This window comes from Rhinoderma darwinii, chromosome 4 (genome assembly GCF_050947455.1).
Source record: "Rhinoderma darwinii isolate aRhiDar2 chromosome 4, aRhiDar2.hap1, whole genome shotgun sequence".
Taxonomy (NCBI): domain Eukaryota; kingdom Metazoa; phylum Chordata; class Amphibia; order Anura; family Rhinodermatidae; genus Rhinoderma; species Rhinoderma darwinii.
Window position 1 is genome coordinate 108,789,988 of NC_134690.1, and position 21,519 is coordinate 108,811,506.

Consider the following 21,519-nt stretch of genomic DNA (forward strand, 5'->3'; position numbering starts at 1 on the left):
GCTCCTTCAGGGAGCTACAGTGGGACTAGTAGATAGCAGAGCAGGGAGATACATCCCTGCCCTGCTATAGTGGCGTCACTACCGCTGTAGCAGCCGCAGCGGCTGCTAGCCCGGGCGCCCTCATGCCTGGTGTCGCTGCTAGCAGCCGTTATGGCTGTTACAGCGGTATTAACGTCACTGATTGAAGAAGCGCCCGGGTGGAAAGGTGGCTGCTGAGTCGCAGGGCCCGGGCGCTTCTGAAACAAGCAGGGGAAGGGAGCCAGCGCCAATCGGAGCTCAGCTTTCATTTTTGAACTGTTATGGAAAGGTAAAAGTTGCACTTTACTTGGTTTCTATGGGCAATAAGGCCAGATTGTCTCTTAGACAGTTTTGATAAATGAGGTCCATTATCTTTTATATGCTAACACCTTGATTTTGAGAGGTTTTTCATTATGATGATACCCTCACCGTGTACATAAAAACTATTTTAAAGGTGTAATCCCATATTAAATATGTATGACATATCCATGGGCTATAATTTTATTCTTAAGAGAAGTACTCTAAATATACAATAGGTCAAACAGGACATTTAGAAAGTGCAATAATATACTGCACGAAACTGGTAATAGGTAACATCTGCGACCATCTTATCAACATAATATACATTACACAGAATTTTTTTTAAATGAAAACTGAACATTTATTCTACTAGGTGGCTCTGAAGAGATGGGCCGATGGAACTTATATTAACACACATGAAAAGACTCAACAGTGTACATTTATTAATAGAGAAACACAACTACAAGTATCCTTTCAGGTAGGTCTTCTCCTTCCTATGATTGCAGATTGCAGTGGTCATCTGAGAATAAGTAAATACACAGGTCCTTCTCAATGAATTAGAATATCATCAACATTTTTTTTTTCAGTAATTCCATTCAAAAAGTGAAACTCATATATTATATAGATTCATTACACACAGAGTGATCTATTTCCAGCATTTTTTTCTTTTAATGTTGAAGATTATGGCTAACAGTTAATGAAAACCCAAAATGTAGTCTTTCAGAAAATTAGAATATTGGGTAAAAGTTGAAGATTGTAGACTCTTGGTGTCACACTCTAATCAGCTAATCAACACAACACACCTGCAAAGTTTTCCTAAGCCTTTAAATGGTCAAGCAGTCTGGTTCAGTAGGCTACACAATCATGGGGTAGACTGCTGACTTGACAGTTGTCCAGAAGACAAGGAGGGGAAGCCACAAAATGACATTGCTAAAGAAGCTGCTGTTCACACATTTCTGTATCCAAGCATATTAATGGAAAGTTCAGAGTAAGGAAAAAGTGTGGTAGAAAAAGGTGCACAAGCAACAGGGATAACCGCAGCCTTGAAAGGATTGTCAAGAAAAGGCATTCAAGAATCTGGGGAAAATTCACCAGGAGTGGACTGCGGCTGGAGTCAGTGCTTCAAGAGCCAACACACACACACACACACACACACACGCTACAATTGTCACATTCCTTGAGACAATGTCAAAAGCGTCTTACCTGCGCTAAGGAGAAAAAGGACTGGTCTGCTGCTCAGTGGTCCAAAGTCCCGTTTTCAGATGAAATTAAATTTTGCATTTTGTTTGGAATTCAAGGTCTCAGGGTCTGGAGCAAGTGGAGAGGAAATCAATCCAAGTTGCTTGCGGTCCAGTGTGAAGTTTCCACTGTCAGTGATGGTTTGGGGAGCCATATGTCATCTGCTGGTGTTGGTTCACTGTCTTATATCAAGCCCAGAGTCAATGCAGCCGTCTTGCAGGACATTTTGGAGCACTTCATGCTTCTCTCTACTGACAAGCTTTATGGAGATGCTGATTTCATTTTCCAGCAGTATTAGGCACCTGCCCACACTGCCAAAAGTACCAATACCTGGTGTAATAACTACAGTATCACTGCGCTTCATTGGCCAGCAAACTCGCCTGACCTAAACCCCATAGAGAATCTATGGGGTATTGTCAAGAGGAAAATGAGGGACACCAGACCCAACAATGCAGATGAGCTAAAGGCCACTATCAAAGCAACCTGGGCTTCCACACCTCAGCAGTGCCACAGGCGGATCGCCTCCATGTCACGCCTCATTGATGCAGTAATTCATGCAAAAGGAGCCCCGACCCAGTATTGAGTGCATAAACTGTACATACTTTTAAGTAGGCCAACATTTCGGTTTTAAAAATTATTTTTCAAATTGGGCTTATGTAATATTCTAATTTTCTGAAAAACTAAATTTTGGGTAATCATCAACATTAAAAGAAAAAAATGCTGGAAATAGATCACTCTGTGTGTATTGAATCTATATAATATATGAGTTTCCCTTTTTGGATTGAATTACTGAAATAAATTAATACTAAATCATTGAGAAGGATCTGTATATAAAAAAAACATTTGTGGATTGAACTACACTGATTCAGAACTGTCTGTATCTTGACTTGTGGCATGAAGAAAACTAGTTGTAATGAATGACATGTTTGCTGCCTCAACAGGTGGGATATGGTGTTCCAACTCTTCTACTTTTGAGAACTGTGAAGTTCCAGTAAATGAAGTAATAAACTATTCAAGTATTACTAAGCATCAGAACCCACATCTTGAACAGTGAAGAAAATTACATGAAGACAAACTGAAATATTAAAATGTCATATCACATAATTGAGATATTGACACAAAGATATTGGTTAATTTTTACCTACTGTGATATTTGTAAAATGCATAGTGTCTATTCCTTCCTATATATTCTTCTTCATCATCTGATGATAGATTATTCATTTATAATATTAATGGGACCCCAGGGCGGTCTGAACATATTTCTTGATATTAGTGCATAGTTAGTGGCATAACCATAGTCCTATGGGCCCCAGGGCAAATTTTGCACCTTGACCCCCCCCCCTTGTTGTGTAAATGCACGGGCCCCAGTGGCATAGCGAGTCTCAAGGACAACAAAACCATAAGATAGTTTTCTATGTATTATAATATACCTTTAACCCCTGAATGACCAGCCTATTTTGGACCTTAATGACCAAGATATTTTTTACGTTTTTCAATCGTCGCATTCCAAGAGCTATAACCTTTTTATTTTTGCGTCGACATAGCTGTATAAGGTCTTGTTTTTTGCGGGACAAGTTGTATTTTTTAATAGCACCATTTTTAGGTACATATTATTTATTGATTAACTTTTATTAACTTTTTTTGGGGGGGGAATAGAAAAAAATCTGAAATTTCGCCACTCTTTTTTGCGTGCTACATCTACGCCGTTTACCATGTGGTATAAATAACACAATAACTTTATTCAGCGGGTTGTTACGATTGCAACTATACCAAATTTGTATGGTTTTTGTATGTTTTACTACTTTTACACAGTAAAAACGCTTTTTTTTCTAAATTATATGTTTTTGTGTCTCCATATTTGAAGAGCTGTAACGTTTTTATTTTTTCGCTGATGCGGTTGTATGAGGGCTTTTTTTTGCGGGACGACTTGTAGTTTTTATTGGTACCATTTTGGAGTAGATGCGACTTTTTGATCACTTTTTATCACATTTTTTTAACGTCAGTATTCACAGAAAACAGCAATTTTTCCATAGTTTTTTATTAATTTTTTTACGGCGTTCACCGTGCGGGTTAAATAATGTAATAGATTTATAGTCGGGGTCGTTACGGACGCGGCGATACCAAATATGTGTAACTTTATTACTTTATTTTGTTTTTTTAATAGTAAAGTATTTTGTAAGGGGAAAAGCTGGGTTTTTCATTTTTTTTCACATTTTTTTTTAAATTAACTTTATTAAACTTTTTTTTAACTTTTTTACTAGTCCCATTAGGGGACTATAATATGCGATTCTGCGATCGCTATTATAATACACTGCAATACTTTTGTATTGCAGTGTATTACTGCCTGTCCGTTTAACACGGACAGGCATCTGCTAGGTCATGCCTGTGGCATGATCTAGCAGGCATTCACTCCAGGCAGACCTGGGGGCCTTTATTAGACCCCCGGCTGCCATTAGAGACACAGACACTCGGCGATCGTATCGCCGGGTGTCGGTGGGAGAGAGAGGGAGCTCCCTCTCTCCAAAACCACTCAGATGCGGTGCTCGCTATTGAGCACCGCATCTGAGGGGTTAAACGTGTGAGATCGATACTAATATCGATCTCACACGGCAGAGCAGGGACGCTCCCAGCCCTCAGCTGCCTCTAGCAGCTGAGAGCAGGGAGATTTGACAGCTCCCTGCTCTGTTTACTTATTCCGATGCCGCAACGTAAAAAGTCTATGGCATCGGAATAAGGCCCGTTAGTGACCGACGTAGAAACACGATGGGCCGGTCACTAACGGTTTAAATTATAGTCATAATGTTATCACAAAATACCACAATCCACTATACATGTAACAAATATCACCATACTCTTACTGAACAAAACACAGTACACCAAGGCCAACATTACCAATGATACCACTGTACAAGGGACAAACAATATTGTCACACCATGACCACATAATACTACCACATAGTGTTTGAATACTACCACCATACTGTTACTGAGTAATACCTCCACACTATGACCACATATTACGACCATATAGTGACTGAATAATACCACCATACTGTTACAAAATAATACCACCATACCATGACTACACAGTGACTGAATAATATTACCATACTGTTACAAAATAATCATTACCATAATCACATATTACCACCGGATAGTGAATGCATATTCCTACTATACTCTTACTGAATAATATCTCCACACCATGACCACATTTTACCACCACATAGTGACACCACCATACTGATATGTAATCATACTGCCACATCATGATCACATACAGAGGCGGATCAGCACATGACTGCACGGACCCCCACATGCCTGGTGGCATCGCTAGCACCGGAGGGGGCCCCGGTGCTAGCGGAAGCCACATTTATTTGTATCTGAGACCTCAGGACTCAGATACAAATGAATATTATAGGCTGCAGGCCAAGTTAGGCCTGCAGCCTATAAGGCGCTGGGAAGCCTCCCTGCTCAGGCCAGCATGATGAGGTACTGCATCACGCCGGTCTGCGCATGCGTCTAGTCCGGAGGATTCACATGCGTCCAGCTGGAGCGGCCGCCATGGGGCAAGGTAAGTAATATATATATTTTTTTTAGGTGGGGGTAGTGCTGTGTATATATTCAAGGGGGAGTGCTGGGTGGCCCTATATACAAGGGGGAGGGTAGCGCTGGGTGGCCCTATATACAAGGGTGAGGGTAGCGCTGTGTGACACTATATACAAGGGGGGAGTGCTCTGTGATACTATATACAAGGGGGGAGTGCTCTGTGATACTATATACAAAGGGGGAGCACTGTGTGCACTTTATACAACGCAGGGAGCGATGTGTGCACTATACAAAGGGGGAGCGCTGTGTGCACTATATACAAAGGGGGAGCGCTGTTTGCGCTATATATAAGGGGGAAGTGCTATGTGGCCCTATGTAAAAGGGGGAAACATTGTGTAGCCCTATATACAAGGGGCGTAGTGCAGTGTGACCCTATATACAAGGGGGCAGGGGAGCGCTGTGTGGCACTATATGCAAAGGGGGGAGCTGTGTGCACCATATACAAGGGGGGTGCACTATGTGGCCCTATATACAAGGGGGAGCGCTATGTGGCCCTATATACAAGGGGGAGCGCTAAGTGGCCCTATATGCAAGTGGGGAGTGCTGTGTGGCCCTATATACAAAGGGGTAGCGCTGTGTGACACTATTTACAAGGGGGGAGCGCTGTGTGGCACTATGTACAAAGTGGGAGGGCTGTGTAGCACTATATACAAGGGGGGGCTGTGTGGCGCTATCCACAGCGGTATGTGTGTTGCGCTCTTTACAGGGGGGCTCTGTGCCGCTATTTACAAGAGGGGGAGGGCTGTATGGTGCTATCTATAGGGGGCTGTGTGTAACGCTTTCTACGGGGGGATGTGTGTGGTGCTAGCTATAGGGGGATGTGTGATATATACAGGGGGCTGTGTGTGGCACTATGTACAGGGGGCTGTGTGTATGTGGTGTTTTGCAGTGTATGGTATTATTATATTCTTGAGTGCAGTGTTTGGTGCTATTATATTTAGAGGCACAGTATGTGGCGCCATGATAATTTTATTTTCGTTTATAGGTGTGGAAATGTTGGAAAAGTGAGGAGACAAAAAAAACAGACATTTTGACAATTCTGCAGAAATGGGTCATGGCCGGGAGAAGTCGTCATGAGCTCTGGACCGGATGGAGAAGAAAAGAGGAAAAAAACTACTAGAATCTGAGATGTCGTCACCTGTGAGTAACTAGATTTATAGAAAATCTGTCACCTCTCCTGACATGTTTATTATAGGAAATCCTTGTATTTCACAAAAAGTATTTCTGCAGTCCAGGACTGATAGAAAAGTTCCCTTGTCAGGTGGATGTGTCCCTGCATAGTGCGATCCTCTCAGTATGTAGGGACACAGCCCTGTGACAAGGGGAATCGTAACACCCATTTGTTAATGCTTGCCCAAAAAGGTAGTGTTAAAAATTGTTACAGGGGCCCAAGTTTGGGTAACAGCCCAGGGCCTATATTCTACTTAATCCGCCACTGATCACATATTACCACCCCATAGTGACTGAATAATACCACCACACCATGACCACATATTACCACTAAGTAGTGACTGAATAATACCCCCATACTGTTACTGAATAAATCACACTATACGAAAAACCAGTATTACCACCATACAGTGACCATAAAGTAGTACATACCAGTCCTACACAGGCGCTCTGCAGACCATATAAGTGATTACAGTATAATTATCTCCAGTGACTCACAAATGACATCTTGTCAGATTGGAGTCGTTCACTTTCTCCTTTTCTTCTTCATCCAGGCCAGACTGCCATGACGACTTCTTCCAGCCACAACTTGTCTGTGCAGAATTTACAGCACAGTATATAGGGGCTCCCATATAGAAGTTAGCCGCCCTCCATTAAGTGCCCCCATTGCGCCAAGGAAAAAAACTAATTAAACTCACCTAACCCCATTCCCACGATATGCTGCTGCATCTTCTGCATGCTCTCTGGCGCAAGCAACATGATGCAGTGACATCATCATGCTGATTGTGCCTTAGCATCATCAGGACCCTCTAGTTGACCAAAGACCTAAAACAGCCTGATAGTGGCTGCTCCGCCATCGTAAAATAAGTGGCACTCGCATGGGGACTGGCAGTTCCCCTTTCCCCCCGGTCATGGTCGCACACTTTTTGCAACCACAATCGTATTCCCTAACAACTTCCTATGTACTTTTAGTACACAGAATAATGTACTAGCATATAGATATATGCCAGTACAGTGTAGTTTAAAAATAAAAATCTTCCTTTGGAATATAAAAAAGTAAAGTAAATAAAACAAAAATATTGTTAAAAAAAATATCAGTAAAAAAAATATTAAAAAAACAAAACAGACACAAACACAATTTTTACAATGAATGCAATATATTAACTATTAGCCACAAGACATTAAATAATATACACATATTTTGTATCCTCACAACCGTAACAACCTATACAATAAATTTCTAACATTATTTATTCTGGTCAGTGTATGGCGTAAAAAATAAAAAAAATAAAGTTGTAGCAGCATTACTTTTTCTGAATTTTTACCCAAAATCAAAATTATTATTGGTTAAACAATAATGTACATGTACCAAAATATCACAAATAAATAAAGTAAAACTAATTCTGCAAAATACAAGGCCTCATATAGCAATGCTAAACAACAGACAAAATGTTATCATCTGCAGAATGCAAAAAATATTAATGTACTCCAGGTCAAAATTGTCCTGTCTTCTAGTGATCAAAACATAGATCCGAAGCATTAATAACAAATATACAAATGCAAATAATCTGCATATGCCATATAGAAAACATAATATGGCTTTATGTAGACAAATCTTACGATCAGGTTTGGGACACACATAGTGTTGTCTGCATGGGGCCGAAAACCTAAAGGTATGTTCACACGCAAACTCAAAAACGTCTCAAAATACGGAGCTGTTTTCAAGGGAAAACAGCTCCTGATTTTCAGAAGTTTTTTAACCCTTTCAAGACCGAGCTCATTTTGACCTTCATGACCAGCCCCATTTTCTCAAATCTGACATGTGTACATTTATGTGTTAATAACTCTGGAATGCTTTTGCCTATCCAAGCGATTCTGAGATTGTTTTCTCGTGACATATTGTACTTTATGTTAGTGGAAAAATTTGATCAATAAATTCATTGCTTATTTGTGAAAAACACCAAAATTTCGAGAAAATTTGCAAAAATTATGATTTTTCTCATTTTAAATGTATCTGCTTGTAAAACAGATAGTAATACCACACAAAATAGTTACTATTTTACATATTCCATATGTCTACTTTGTGCTGATGATGCAGAAAAAAAGAGAGTCTCCAGGGGCGCTGCTGATAATGTTGTGCGGAATCATTGGCACAATGATACCAGGGTGAACACACCCGATATGCATCAAAGTTGAGTTGTGCCAATGATTCCGCACAACATTATCAGCAGCGCCCCTGGAGACTCTCTTTTTTTCTGCATCATCAGCACACCTTCTGCGGTTTTCCCTGGAATACCGGCGCAGAGTCTTGGCAGCAGCAGCAACCTTTCTCTCAACTGTTTGTCGTCCACATACCCTAGGTGAGCACCAATTTGGACATCTGATATTTTGCACCTCTGTTGCCCGGTTAATCTACACTATGTGGCGCTGTGTTTTCTATCTCCTATATGTCTACTTTATATTTGCATTGTTTTTTTGAACATTATTTTATTTTTCTAGGACGTTACACGGGTTAGAACTTTAGCAGCAATTTCTCACATTTTCAAGAAAATAAGTGGCTTTAAGGGCCTTATGTACTAGATAGACCCCATAAATCACACCATATTAAAAACTGCACCCCTCAAAGTATTCAAAACAGCATTCAGAAAGTTTCTTAACCCTTTAGGCGCTTCACAGGAATGAAAGTAAAGTACAGGTGAAATTTACAAATTTTTTTTTTTTTTTCTGAAATTCATTTGTAATACATTTTATTCTGTAACACAGAAGGTTTTACCCGAGAAATGCAACTCAATATTTATTGCCCAGATTCTGCAGTTTTTAGAAATATCCCACATGTGGCCCTAGTGCGCTAATTTACTGAAACACCGGCCTCAGAAGCAAAGGAGCACCTAGTGGATTTTGGGGCCTCCTTTTTTTAGAATATATTTTAGGCACCATGTCAGGTTTGAAGAGGTCTTGTGGTGCCAAAACAGTGGAAATCCCCCAAAAGTGAGACGGTTTTGGAAACTACGCACCTCAAGGAATTTATCTAGGGGTATAGTTAGCATCTTGACCCCACAGGTCTTCTGCTATATTTATTGGAGTGGGTCTGTGAAAGTGAAAATCTACTTTTTTTCAGAAAAAATATTAAAAAAATAATATTTGCTAGGAATAAAGATTAAAAAGCACCCCAAAACTTGTAAAGCTACTTCTCCCGATTACGCCAATACCCCATATGTGGTACTAAACTGCTGTTTGGACCCACGGCAGAGCTCAGAAGGGAAGGAGCGCCATTTGGATTTTAAAGCGCAGATTTTGCTGGATTGTTTTTCAGTGCCATGTTGCGTTTGCAACGCCCTGGAGGGAGCAAAATGGTGTAAACCCCCAAAAAGTGACCCCATTTTGAAGACTACATTTTGACCTCACAGTTTTTTTGCTGAATTTAGTGGAATTAGGCCGCGAAAATGAAAATCTACTTTTTTCTAAAAAAACATAGAAATGTTTAATTTATACAATGAATAAAGTAGAAAAATCACCCCAAAATTTGTAAACAATTTGTCCTGATTTCAGCAATACACCATATGTGGTAATAAACTGCTGTTTGGACTCAGAAGGGAAGGAACAATATTTGGCTTTTGGAGCTCAAATTTAGCTGGAATGGTTTTCGGGTGTCATGTCGCATATGCAAAGCCCCTGAGGTACCAAAACAGTGGAAACCTCCCAAAAGTCCCTTTAGGGGACTGGAACGAGCGATCATTAGGTCGCTGGTAAAATACACTGCAATACTGATGTATTGCAGTATAATGTCATTTTACAGGCTCCTGTAACAGCACGATCGCTGATCCTGTCCGTTAGTCCCGGGTGTCAGCTGTAATACACAGCTGACACCTGCAGAATATGGAGCGGGCGCAGCGCGTGAGCCCGCTCCATATATAACCCCTCGCACCACGACATGCTATTAAGTCGTGGTGCGCGAAGGCGTTAATGCGCAGCGGATGGTGCAAATTGAAAATTAAAATTTTCCACTGATATGCCATTTTAATGCACAATACGTTGTGCCCAGTTTGTGCCACTGAAGACAAATACCTCATACAATGTTGAGCGGGTTCTCCCGGATATAAAATATCATATATGTGGACGTAAGCTGGTGCTTGGGCACGCTGTGGGGCTCAGAAGGGAGGGAACGCCATTTGGCTTTTGGAGCGCAGATTTTGCTTGGTATCTGATCTGTTTGGGGTTTTGCTGGTATTTCAATTTATAATGTGGGGGTATATGTAACCTGTGCGGAGAACATCAGGACATAATAAGAGGGTATAATAATGGGGTACATAAATAATAATCCGCAGATATGTGGCCGGTGTCGCACTGATAAATGGTCGCCCGATCTCATCTGCTTTTGGAACACTCTGCACATTTTGCATCGCCATATTCTGAGAGCCAGAACTTTTTTCTTTTTTCTCCAACGGAGCCGTGTGAGGGCTTATTTGTTGCGGGACAATCTGTACTTTTCATTGGTACCATTTTAGGGTACATGTGATTTTTTTAATCACTTTTTATTAGATTTTTTTGGCAAGCAAAGTGACAAAGAAAGATAAATTCTGACAATGTTTTTTGTATTTTTTTTTTTACAGTGTTCACCGTGCGGTATAAATTACATTTTACTTTATTCTGCGGGTCGGTACGGCGTTAACATATGTATATAGGTTTTTTATGTTTTGTGGCGATTGTGGCCATATTCTGAGAGCCATAATTTTTTATTTTTCCGTCAAAAAAGCGGTGTAAAGGCTTGTTTTTTGCGGGACGGGTTGTCGTTTTTATTGGTATTATTTTGGGGTACATGCGACTTTTTGATCACTTTTTATTCTATATTTTGGGAGGGTTGATGACCAAATAATTGTGATTCTGACATTGTTTTTTAATTATTTTTTTTGCGGTGTTCACCGTGCGGGAAAAATAATATTATAGTTTTATAGTTTGGGTCGTTGTGAACGCGGTGATACCAAATATGTGTCATTTTTTTAACATTTTCATTTTTTTCCTATAATAAAAGACTTATTATAGGAAAAAAAGCATTTTTTGTTTTTGTAACTTTTATAACTTGTTTTTACACTTTTATAAAACATTTTTATTACTTTATTTTTTACTTTTAACTTTTTACTTGAAGACTGGCAGCACTGATCGCTGCTATAATACATTACACTACCTAGGTAGTGTAACGTATTATAAACTGTCAGTGTGACGCTGAGTGTCACACTGACAGGAAGCTTATGAGGACCTGCCTCCGGCTGGTTCTCATAGGCTGCCTTGCATGGCAGACCCGGGGGCCGTTGTATGGCCCCCGGTTCTGCCTTATAACCGACTACAGTACCCGCAATCGGTCCCCGGGAAAGTTGTTGTAGCAACAAACTTTCCAGTTTGTTATAGCAACAAACTTTCCAGTTCGTTGCTACAACACACTTTTCCTGCGATCACATGACCAGGACCTGAAGTAATCAGGTCCCGATCATATCTCCGGGACCAGAGGCAGGTGATAACAGCGTGATCCGGGTGTCAGCGCTACTCTGAGACACCCGGATCATGCTTTTAACACCCACCGTGAATTCACGTCGGCACTGCACAGAGCCCAGCAAGTGCCGACGTGAATATACAGTGGGCGGTCGGGAAGCGGTTAAGCCACTCGCGATTTTCGCAACATTTTTTACGCCCGTTTTTGGAGCTTTTTTCGATAGAGTCAATGAAAAACGGCTCCAAAAACATCCCAAGAAGTGACCTGCACTTCTTTTTCGCTGCCGTTTTTTTATGCATAGAAAACGGCGCGAAAAACGCTCCGTTGGAACAGAACGCCGTTTTCTCATTGAAATCAATGGGCAGATGTTTGGAGGTATTCTGCTTCCGATTTTTTGGCTGTTTACGGCCCGAAAAATGGCCGTGTGAACATACCCTCACACACATGCAGCAGACGCGGATTACAAATTTTAAATGTCTGCAGTATTTTGCAGGTAATATCGCAGATTATCCCTAAATCCATGCAACCATTAACATTTATTGTCCTCACCCTTAGGGGGGATTCACACGAGCGTGTATTCGGTCCGTGCGGGCCGCGTGGTTTTCACGCACCACGCACAGACCAATACAAGTCTATGGGGCAGTACAGACAGTCCGTGCTTTTTGCGCAGCGTTTGTCAGCTGCGCAAAAAGCGCGACAGGTTCAATATCTCCGCGTATTTTGCGCATCACGCACCCATTGAAGTCAATGGGTGCGTGAAAACCACGCAGGTCGCACGGAAGCACTTCCGTGCGAACCGACTGAAACAGCGCACCAGCTGTCAAAAAGATGAATGTAACCAGAAAAGCACCACGTACTTTTCTGTTTCCAAACATCCAAATGGAGTGTCTTTGAGATGAGCGAACCCGGACAATCGAACCGAACTTCACCGGGTTCGGCCGAACTCGTTTTGGCCGAACCCGGCAAAAAAATTTCCGGTACGGAGATAGTCACTGTCCAGGGTGCTGAAAGAGTTAAACTGTTTCAGCACCATGGACAGTGACTACCGATCCCAATAAACATGAACCTGTAAAAAAAAACGAAGTTCTGACTTACCGATAACTCCCGGCTTCTTCCTCCAGTCTGACCTCCCGGGATGACAATTCAGTCCAAGTGACAGCTCCAGCCAATCACAGGCCAAGCACAGGCTGCAGCGGTCACATAGACTGCCGCGTCATCCAGGGAGGTGGGGCCCGATGTCAAGAGAGGCGCGTCACCAAGGACGCGTCACCAAGGCAACGGCCGGGAAGTTCTCGGTAAGTACGAACTTTTTCTTTTTTTTTAACAGGTTGCTGTATATTGTGTTCGGCATTCACTGTCGAGCGTGCTGAAAGAGTTACTGCCGATCAGTTAGCTCTTTCAGCACCTTGGACAGTGACGGGCGTCGACTAGCCTCATCTCTATGATGGCGGCTGCGCGAAAATCACGCAGCCGCGCATCATACACGGATGACACACGTAGCTGTCAAATGGTTTTTGCGTGCGCAAAACGCTGCGTTGTTTGCGCGCGCAAAAACGCAACGTCCGTCTGTATCTGCCCTTAGACTGAAATTATATTGCTGAATAATTAGAATAGTATAGGAAAGCTAATAGCACAACATATCTTAACCCCTTCCCGACCACCCCACATAAATTAACCGGCTGAAGCGCTGGTCCTTGTGCCTGCAGCCCATTAATTTTCATGTTCTCCTAAACGAGCACACAGTGGTGCTCCTATGCACCGGCATCTCTAAGTACTGGCTGCTATTAGCAGCCAGTACTGAGGGAAGACAATGGGTCCGGATCACTACGGTGGTCCCCACAGATTATCCGCTTATATGCGGCTGTCAATACCACCTGCCGCAGCTAAGGGGTTACAACACCATCGGCACCCCCGCGACGAGATATCGGGGTGTCGATGGTGGCTATGGCAACCGGAGGCCTAACAATGGCATCCGGGTCTGCCATCTACAGAAGGCGATTATGACCTGCCAGAGGCAGGACCTAATACGCTGCTTTGTCAGTTCGTTCCGCAAAAACAAGACCTCACACAGCTTTCTTGATGGAAAAATAAAAAAACGTTTGGCTCTTAGAATATGGCAACACAAAAACAAAATGATTTTTTTTAAAAAAGGATTTTTATTGTGCAAACACTGTAAAACATAAAAAAAGGTATACATATGTTATCGCCATAATTCCATCGACCCGCAGAATAAATTAAATATGTAATTTATAGCGCACAGTGGATGCCATAAAAAAAAAATATTAAAAACAATAGTAGACTTGCTGTTTTTAGGTTACCACACCTTGCAAAAAAAAACTGAATAAAAAGTGATCAACAACTTGCATGTACCCCAAAATCGTACAGATAAAAACAACAGATTGTCCCGCAAAAAATTAAGCCCTTACATCGCTCCGTCGCAAAAAAAAAAAAATTATGGCTCTCAGAATATTGCGACACAAAATGTGTAGTGTGTTCCGAAAGGGGGAAAAGATCACCATTTATCAGGGCGACACTGGCCTCATATTTGTGGATTATTATTTATTTGCCGCATTATTATACCCTCTTATTATACCCCGATGTAATCTGCCCAGCTTACATATGCCCCCACATTATAAACTGAAATACCAGTAAAACACCAAACAGAACTACTACCAAGCAAAATTCGTGCTCCAAAAGCCAAATTAAACTCCCATCATTCTGAGCTCTACAGTGTGCCCAAACAGCAGTTTACTTCCACATATATGGCATTCCCATACCCGTGAGAACCCGCTTAACAGTTTATGAGGTATTTGTCTTCAGTGGCAAAAGCTGGGCACAACATATTGTGAATTAAAATGGCATATCAGTGGAAAATAGACGGTACATTATTTTCTAGTAAAATAGTATTGGGTCAAAATACTCACTGCACCCCTTAATAAATGTCTTGAGGTGTATAGTTTCCAAAATGGGGTCACTTGTTGGGGGTTTGTTTTACTATTTGACCTCAGAGCCCTGCAATTGGGGACCAATGCTGTAAAAAATCACTAATTATACCTCAACTGCACTTGGTTCTCTTTTACTCCTGAGCCTTCCATACGTCCAGGCATATAATAAATGCCTGGAGATGTGTAGTTTCCAAAACGGGGTCACTTCTCTAGGCTGTGCAAATGCGATATGGCGCCGAACACCAATCCAGTAAAATCTGCGCTCCAAAACCAAATGGCGCTAGTTCCCTTCTGAGCCCTGCCGTGTGCGCAAACAGCCCTTTAGGCCAACACATGGGTTATTGCCGTACTCGGGAAAAAATTTAGTAACAAATTATATGGTGTTTTTTCTCCTATTACCAAATTGGGAGCTAATACAACATAGTTTTGGGAAAAATTAATTTTTTCATTTTCACTGCCTAATTCTAATAAAATCTATGAAACATCTGTGAGGTCCAAATGTTCACTACCCCCCTAAATAAATGGCCTGAGGGGTGTAGTTTACAAAATGGAGTCACTTCTCAGGGGTTTCTATTCTACTGGTACCTCAAGGGCCAGGGGCGTAACTAGGAAACACTGGGCACCATAGCAAACTTTTGACTGGGCCCCCTCCTCTGTGTGCTACACACAGCCCACCCTTGTAGATAGTGCCCCCTGTAAATAGTGCCATACAGCTTCCCCTGTAGACAATGCTATACAACCCCCTGTAGACAGTGCTATACAGCCCCCTGTAGACAGTGCTATACAGCCCCCCTGTAGACAGTGCTATACAGCCCCTACTGTAGACAGTGCTATACAGCCCACCCTGTAGAAAGTGCTATACAGCCCCCCTGTAGACAGTGCTATACAGCGCCCCCTGTAGAAAGTGCTATATAGCCCTCCCCTGTAGACAATGCTATACAGCCCCCCTGTGGACAGTACTATAAAGCCCCCTGTAGACAGTGCTATACAGCCCCCCTGTAGACAGTGCTACACAGCCCCCTCTTGTAGACAGTGCTACACAGCCTCCACTGTAGACATTGCTATACTGCCCCCCTTTTACCCCAAACAAAAAAAATTATGCTCACCTGGTCCCCGCTCCCCCAACGAATGGAGCAGCTCCGTAACGCTGACAGGATCTTTGCGTGGGTCAGCACGATCCAGTGACATAATCACGCCGGCCAGTGCAGGGATCCTGACCCTGCGCCTGATAGGCTACCGGCCACATTCGGTCGGCAGCCTATGGCAGAGCAGGGAGATACATCCCTGTTCTGTCATTGTGTACTAGTATCTGCATCCAAAGGATGCAGATACTATTGAATGTGGCGTCGCCACTTCTGTAGCAGCCATAGCAGCTTCTAGCAGAGCTTTCGGGCATAGCGCGGGCCCCATGACAGCCGCTATGACTGCTACAGCGGTAGTTATGCCACTGTCAAGGGCTCTGCAAATGCGACATGGCACCCAAACACCAATCCAGCAAAATCTGTATGCCAAACAGCGGTCCTACCATTCTGAGCCCTGCCATGTGCAGTTTATGACCACATATGGGGTATTGCCGTACTCGGGAGAAGTTGCTTTACAAATGTTGCGGTTCTTTTTCTCTTAACCCTAGTGAAAGTTAAACAATTCTACATTTTAGTGGAAGAAACTGTGTATTTTTATTTTCACGGCCGAATTCCAATACATTTTTCAAAAAACCTGTAGGGTTTAAATGCTCACTATACTCCTAGTTTGATTCCTTGAGGGGTATAGTTTTCCTAATGGAGTTATTTTTGGGGGCTTTCCACTGCTTTGTTCCCTAAGGGGGATACAGCACCCAACAAAACATTCTAGCAAAATTTAAGCTCCAAAAGCATACGACCCTCCTTCCCTTCTGAGCCCTGCGGTGTGTTCAAACAGCAGTTTATGACCACATGTGGAGTATTATCTTAATCGTCAGAAATTGCTATACAAATATTGGTGTGATTTTTCTCCTTTATTCTTTGTGAAAAATAAATAATCTGAGAGAAAACTATTTGTTGCGTGAAAAAATGTAGACTAATTCCAAGAAATTCAGCAAATGACCTGTGGGCTTTAAAATGCTCACTATACCCTTAGATGAATTCCTTGGGGAGTGTATTTTTTTACAATAGTGTATTTTTGGGGTGTTTCCTATGTTTTGGCACCACAAGACCTCTTCAAACCTGACATGGTGCATAAAATATATTCTAATAAAAAGGAGGCTCCAAAATCCACTAGGTGCTCCCTTGCTTCTGAGGCCTGTGCTTCAGTCCATTAGAACACTAGGGCCACATGCGGGATATTTATAAAAACTGCAGAATCTGGGCAATACATATTGAGTTGTATTTCTCTTGTAAAAACTTCTTGTTACAGAATTTTTTTTATTAAAATGGAATTTCTTAAAAAAAAATTTTTTACATTTCAGCTCAATTTTAATAATATAACACTAATAAATCCAGTACAACCTCTTTGAGCCGACAACCCCAAAATTGCACAGAAAAAATTGTATTTTATGGGGCGGTCCTCTCATAGAAAAAAGTACACATAATGCAGGTTAAAGTGTCTGATGTAGTCAACAAACATGTACAGCACAAAATTAATTCAAATAATGATGAAAGAGCCCAAAATCATGTAGTTTATCATGTTTTTAATGACAAGTTCTCTGGTAGTACAGCATGCAAGTTCTCCAACATTGTGACCTGTTGTGGATAAGTGTAGTTATTGAGGGTTTTGTTAGAAGCAGTGCTTGGCATCACATCAACATATTACACAAAACCATGCCCAGATTACTACTAATATTACTACTAATAAAATGCCATGGCACTGTACCCAAGTAGCTCCAATCCACACACAAAACCATTGGTAACACCCCTCTTTTTCTAGGTCCCCATGGTGACCCCTCCCTTAGTTCAAGATTACCTCATCATTTTTGGCCTCCAGCATGGCACCCCTGTGACTCTTGGTTGGAGACCCCTCTAAATCTTGTTGCCCAGCATGTTTTTCTCTTGATTCCTGTCATTCCTAGTTGCCAGCATGGTTCCCCATCACACCTGGTCCCCAGCATGGCTCCCCTCTCATTTCTGGTCCCCAGCATAGCTCCCCTCACATTTCTGGTCCCCAGCATGGCTCCCCTCTCATTCCTAGTTCCCAGCATGGTTTCCCTCTCATTCCTGGTCCCCAGCATGGCTCTCCTCCAATTGTTATACAGTACATTAGACCAGCACAGCTCTCCTCTGATCTCACCATGGCTCCCCTCATTCTTAAACCCCAGTCAGACTCTACTCTCCATATACTTCCTCACTGCTAACTTTGACACCCCAGTGGCAGTCCGTAGGCTACCTTGCTCAGCAATCAAATGGGCTGTTCACCCTCCCCATCTTTGACGGCCTCTCTCCTCCTTCCTCTATGGTGCTGAATATACTCCTCCTTCTGCTCTCTCTGCTCTATTGATGTGGTGCAATGCTAGCAGCTTCTCTCTCCTGATGTGTTATGCAAGTCTTCTCCTTTTGCTCTCTCTGGTCCAGTGATGCAGTTTAGACCCACATCCAAAAGATTCACAGCACATGTTCAATTTGTGATCTTTGGTTGGAATAAGGGGTGGTCTGCTAATAGAGGGACGACTATATATGGTGGGAAAATCTGTTATAGAAATATTTGGTCTGGATGGGGGGATCTTCCCAAATGTGTGGTCATTTGAGGATGTTTTTACTGTATATACTATATGTTTCTCAGAATATATTTTCAATGAAAGAGTAGCACTGCTTATCCTGTCTTTTCCAAATTTCAACTGCTGGCTTTGTATAGCAGCTTAGAACGACCTTAAAAGAGATTCTCCATCTGTAAATTAATTGATGTCCTGAAAAATATATGAGAAACAATAACAAGCCTAGATGTTCGTTTTCTCCCATTATCCCTTGACTTGAATGCATATATTGTCTGTCTGATTATCTCAAGGATTTAAAAAAGAAAAAAGTCTTTATTTATGCGCTGTTCTTTATTGATGTGCTTTATCTTATTTCAATAGTATTACATCAAGGATAGATAGGTAAAATAAAAAATTCAATTTTCAGGGTGGCAGCCCTAACTACTTATTGCCAGAGAAATATCACAGGGTCTATGGTAAGGACGAGATGAGTATGGTAATTTACCAACAGTTCTCTCAAATATAGAAGCCTCTATATACATCTCTTTGATATGATTTTGTGTATGTGTGCTGCTTTGGATTCAAAAGCACACATTTTTCATTCTCTTTGGGGAACTTATCTAATGTAGTATTGTAATATGTTAATGAAGCTCCAGATAATGTACAATACTGGTAGGTTGCTGTCGTGGAAGTCAATGGCTCAAAATATATTAGACTGAAATTTAGATGAGTGTTCCAACAGACACTCACGCCAGGAACTTTATCCAGCATCCTAATCAGGATATTTCATACCGATATATATCGAGAGAGGAGAAAAAACACACAGACGCTGCTGATATGCTGAAAATACTCCTCTGGAGGTTTATTACCAAACTCAACTATAATAATATAATTCAAATGGGGTGTAGACTTGAGGTTAACCAATCAGAGGCAATGTGACAATAATTATTATTCAGCCAATAGCAGACCATAAGAATATTTCAAATATATAATTCTAATTCTTCATTAAAATGCTGACATCAGGTAACACCTGGAGACAAGCATATAATGGGCAGTTGTTAGTGATTTGTTCTCATGGGGGAGAAATGGTTGCACTTTATGTCTGGGCGTTCAGCCAACGTGCTTTAATGGACTATGAAGGCCACACGATGAATACATGGAGATAAGATGTTTCTTTGAATTATATAGAGGAAAGGTCATTACAAAATGGAGAATACATATCTTAGTAGTTCGGCATCCTGCTTGATAATTCATAATGTAATTTCATACAGAGAATATAAGCAAATAGACCATCCTTCACATTGCTTAATAACAGAATTATATAAGGCAGAAAGAAGATGTTTTCTACTGTAGTATGACTGCACTCCATTCCATAATAAACACAAATAAGATGTTAGACTACAAAAGTGAACAGAACACTTGGGAGTGCAATGTGATCATAAAGAACTGTGAGAAAGGGAGTATAGTATTTAATATCTTTCAACCGTCCTAGACTCAGCAGGACAGTCCCGGATTCTAGGTGGTGTCCCCTTGTCCCGGGCGGCCAGGGGTATGTCCCGGTGTCAACTTTATCTGCGTTCTCAGGACGCAGATACAGTTGACCCCAATGCTGAAGCATGGAACCGTCAGCTCCCTGCACCAGCATTAGTACACAGCAGAGGAGCAGAGGGAGCTCTTCCATTCCTCCAGGACTACCTGGGCACAGCACTACTTTAAGCGCTGAGCCCGAGGAAGACCTTGACATCAGTGTCCATATATCGACAGTGAGGTCAGTGGCTCCTCCAGGAGCGGAATCCCCTGCCAGAGCGCTGCCGACGCTCTGGCCGGGGATTTCACTCCTAGAGCCAACCCCTGATATCACTGTCCATACATGGACAGTGGCATCGGGGGCTACTCCCGGATAGGAATCCCCTACCAGAGCTCTTTCCAGGGATTCCGCTCCTAGAAGGAGCTCCAATGGCACTATCTACAGGGGGTGAGCGCTATCTACAAGGGGTGTGGCACCATTTACATGGGCACTGTGGCACTATATAGGGGCACTATCTACAGGGGACATTGTGGAGCTAACTACATGGGCACTGTGTGCGGCACTATCTGCATGGACACTGGCATTATCTACGTGGGCATTGGCACTAGGGACAGCTAAGGGGGCATTATACTGTATGGAGGCAATTAAGGGGGCATTATACTGTATGGTGGCAGCTATGAGGGCATTATACTGTATGGGGGAAGCTAAGGGGGAATTATACTGTATGGGGCAGCTGTGGGAACATTATTCTGTATGGGGCAGCTATTGGGCATTATAATGTATAAGGGCAGCTATGGGGGCATTATACTGTATGGGTAATGCCACGGGGCCATTATTCTGTATAGGGGTAGCTATGGGGGCATTGTTCTCTATGTGAGCATCTGTGTGGGCATTATACTGTGTGGGGGCATCTGTGTGGGCATTATACTGTATGGGGGCATCTGTGGAGGCATTATATTGTTTGAGGGCAGCTATGGGGCATTTTGCTGTATTGGGGAATTTGTTTGGGGATTATACTGCATCGGGGCATCTGAGTGGGCATTATGCTGTATGGGGCATCTGTGTGGGCATTATACTGCATGAGGGCATCTGTGTGGGCATTACCCTATATGGGGCATCTGTGTTGGCTTTATACTATATGGGTGCATCTATGGGGGCATTATGCTGTATGTGGGCATCTGTGTGGGCAGTATACTGCATAGGGACATCCGTGTGGGCATTATACTGTATGGGGGCATCTGTGTGGGCATTATACTGTATTGGGGCATCTGTGGGGGCATTATACTGTTTGGGGGCAGCTATGGGGGCATTATACTGTATGGTGCAACTATGGGATATTATGCTGTATGGGGCAGCTATGGGGCATTATGCTGTATGGGAAATTTTGTTTGGGCAGTATACTGCATGGGGGCATCTGTTTGGGCATTATGCTGTATAGGGGCATCTGTGTGGGCATTATACTGTATTGGGCATCTCTGTGGGATTTAATCTGTATTGGGCATTATACTGTATGGTGGCATCTATTGGTGCATTATAATGTATGGGGAAGCTAAAGGGGCATTAT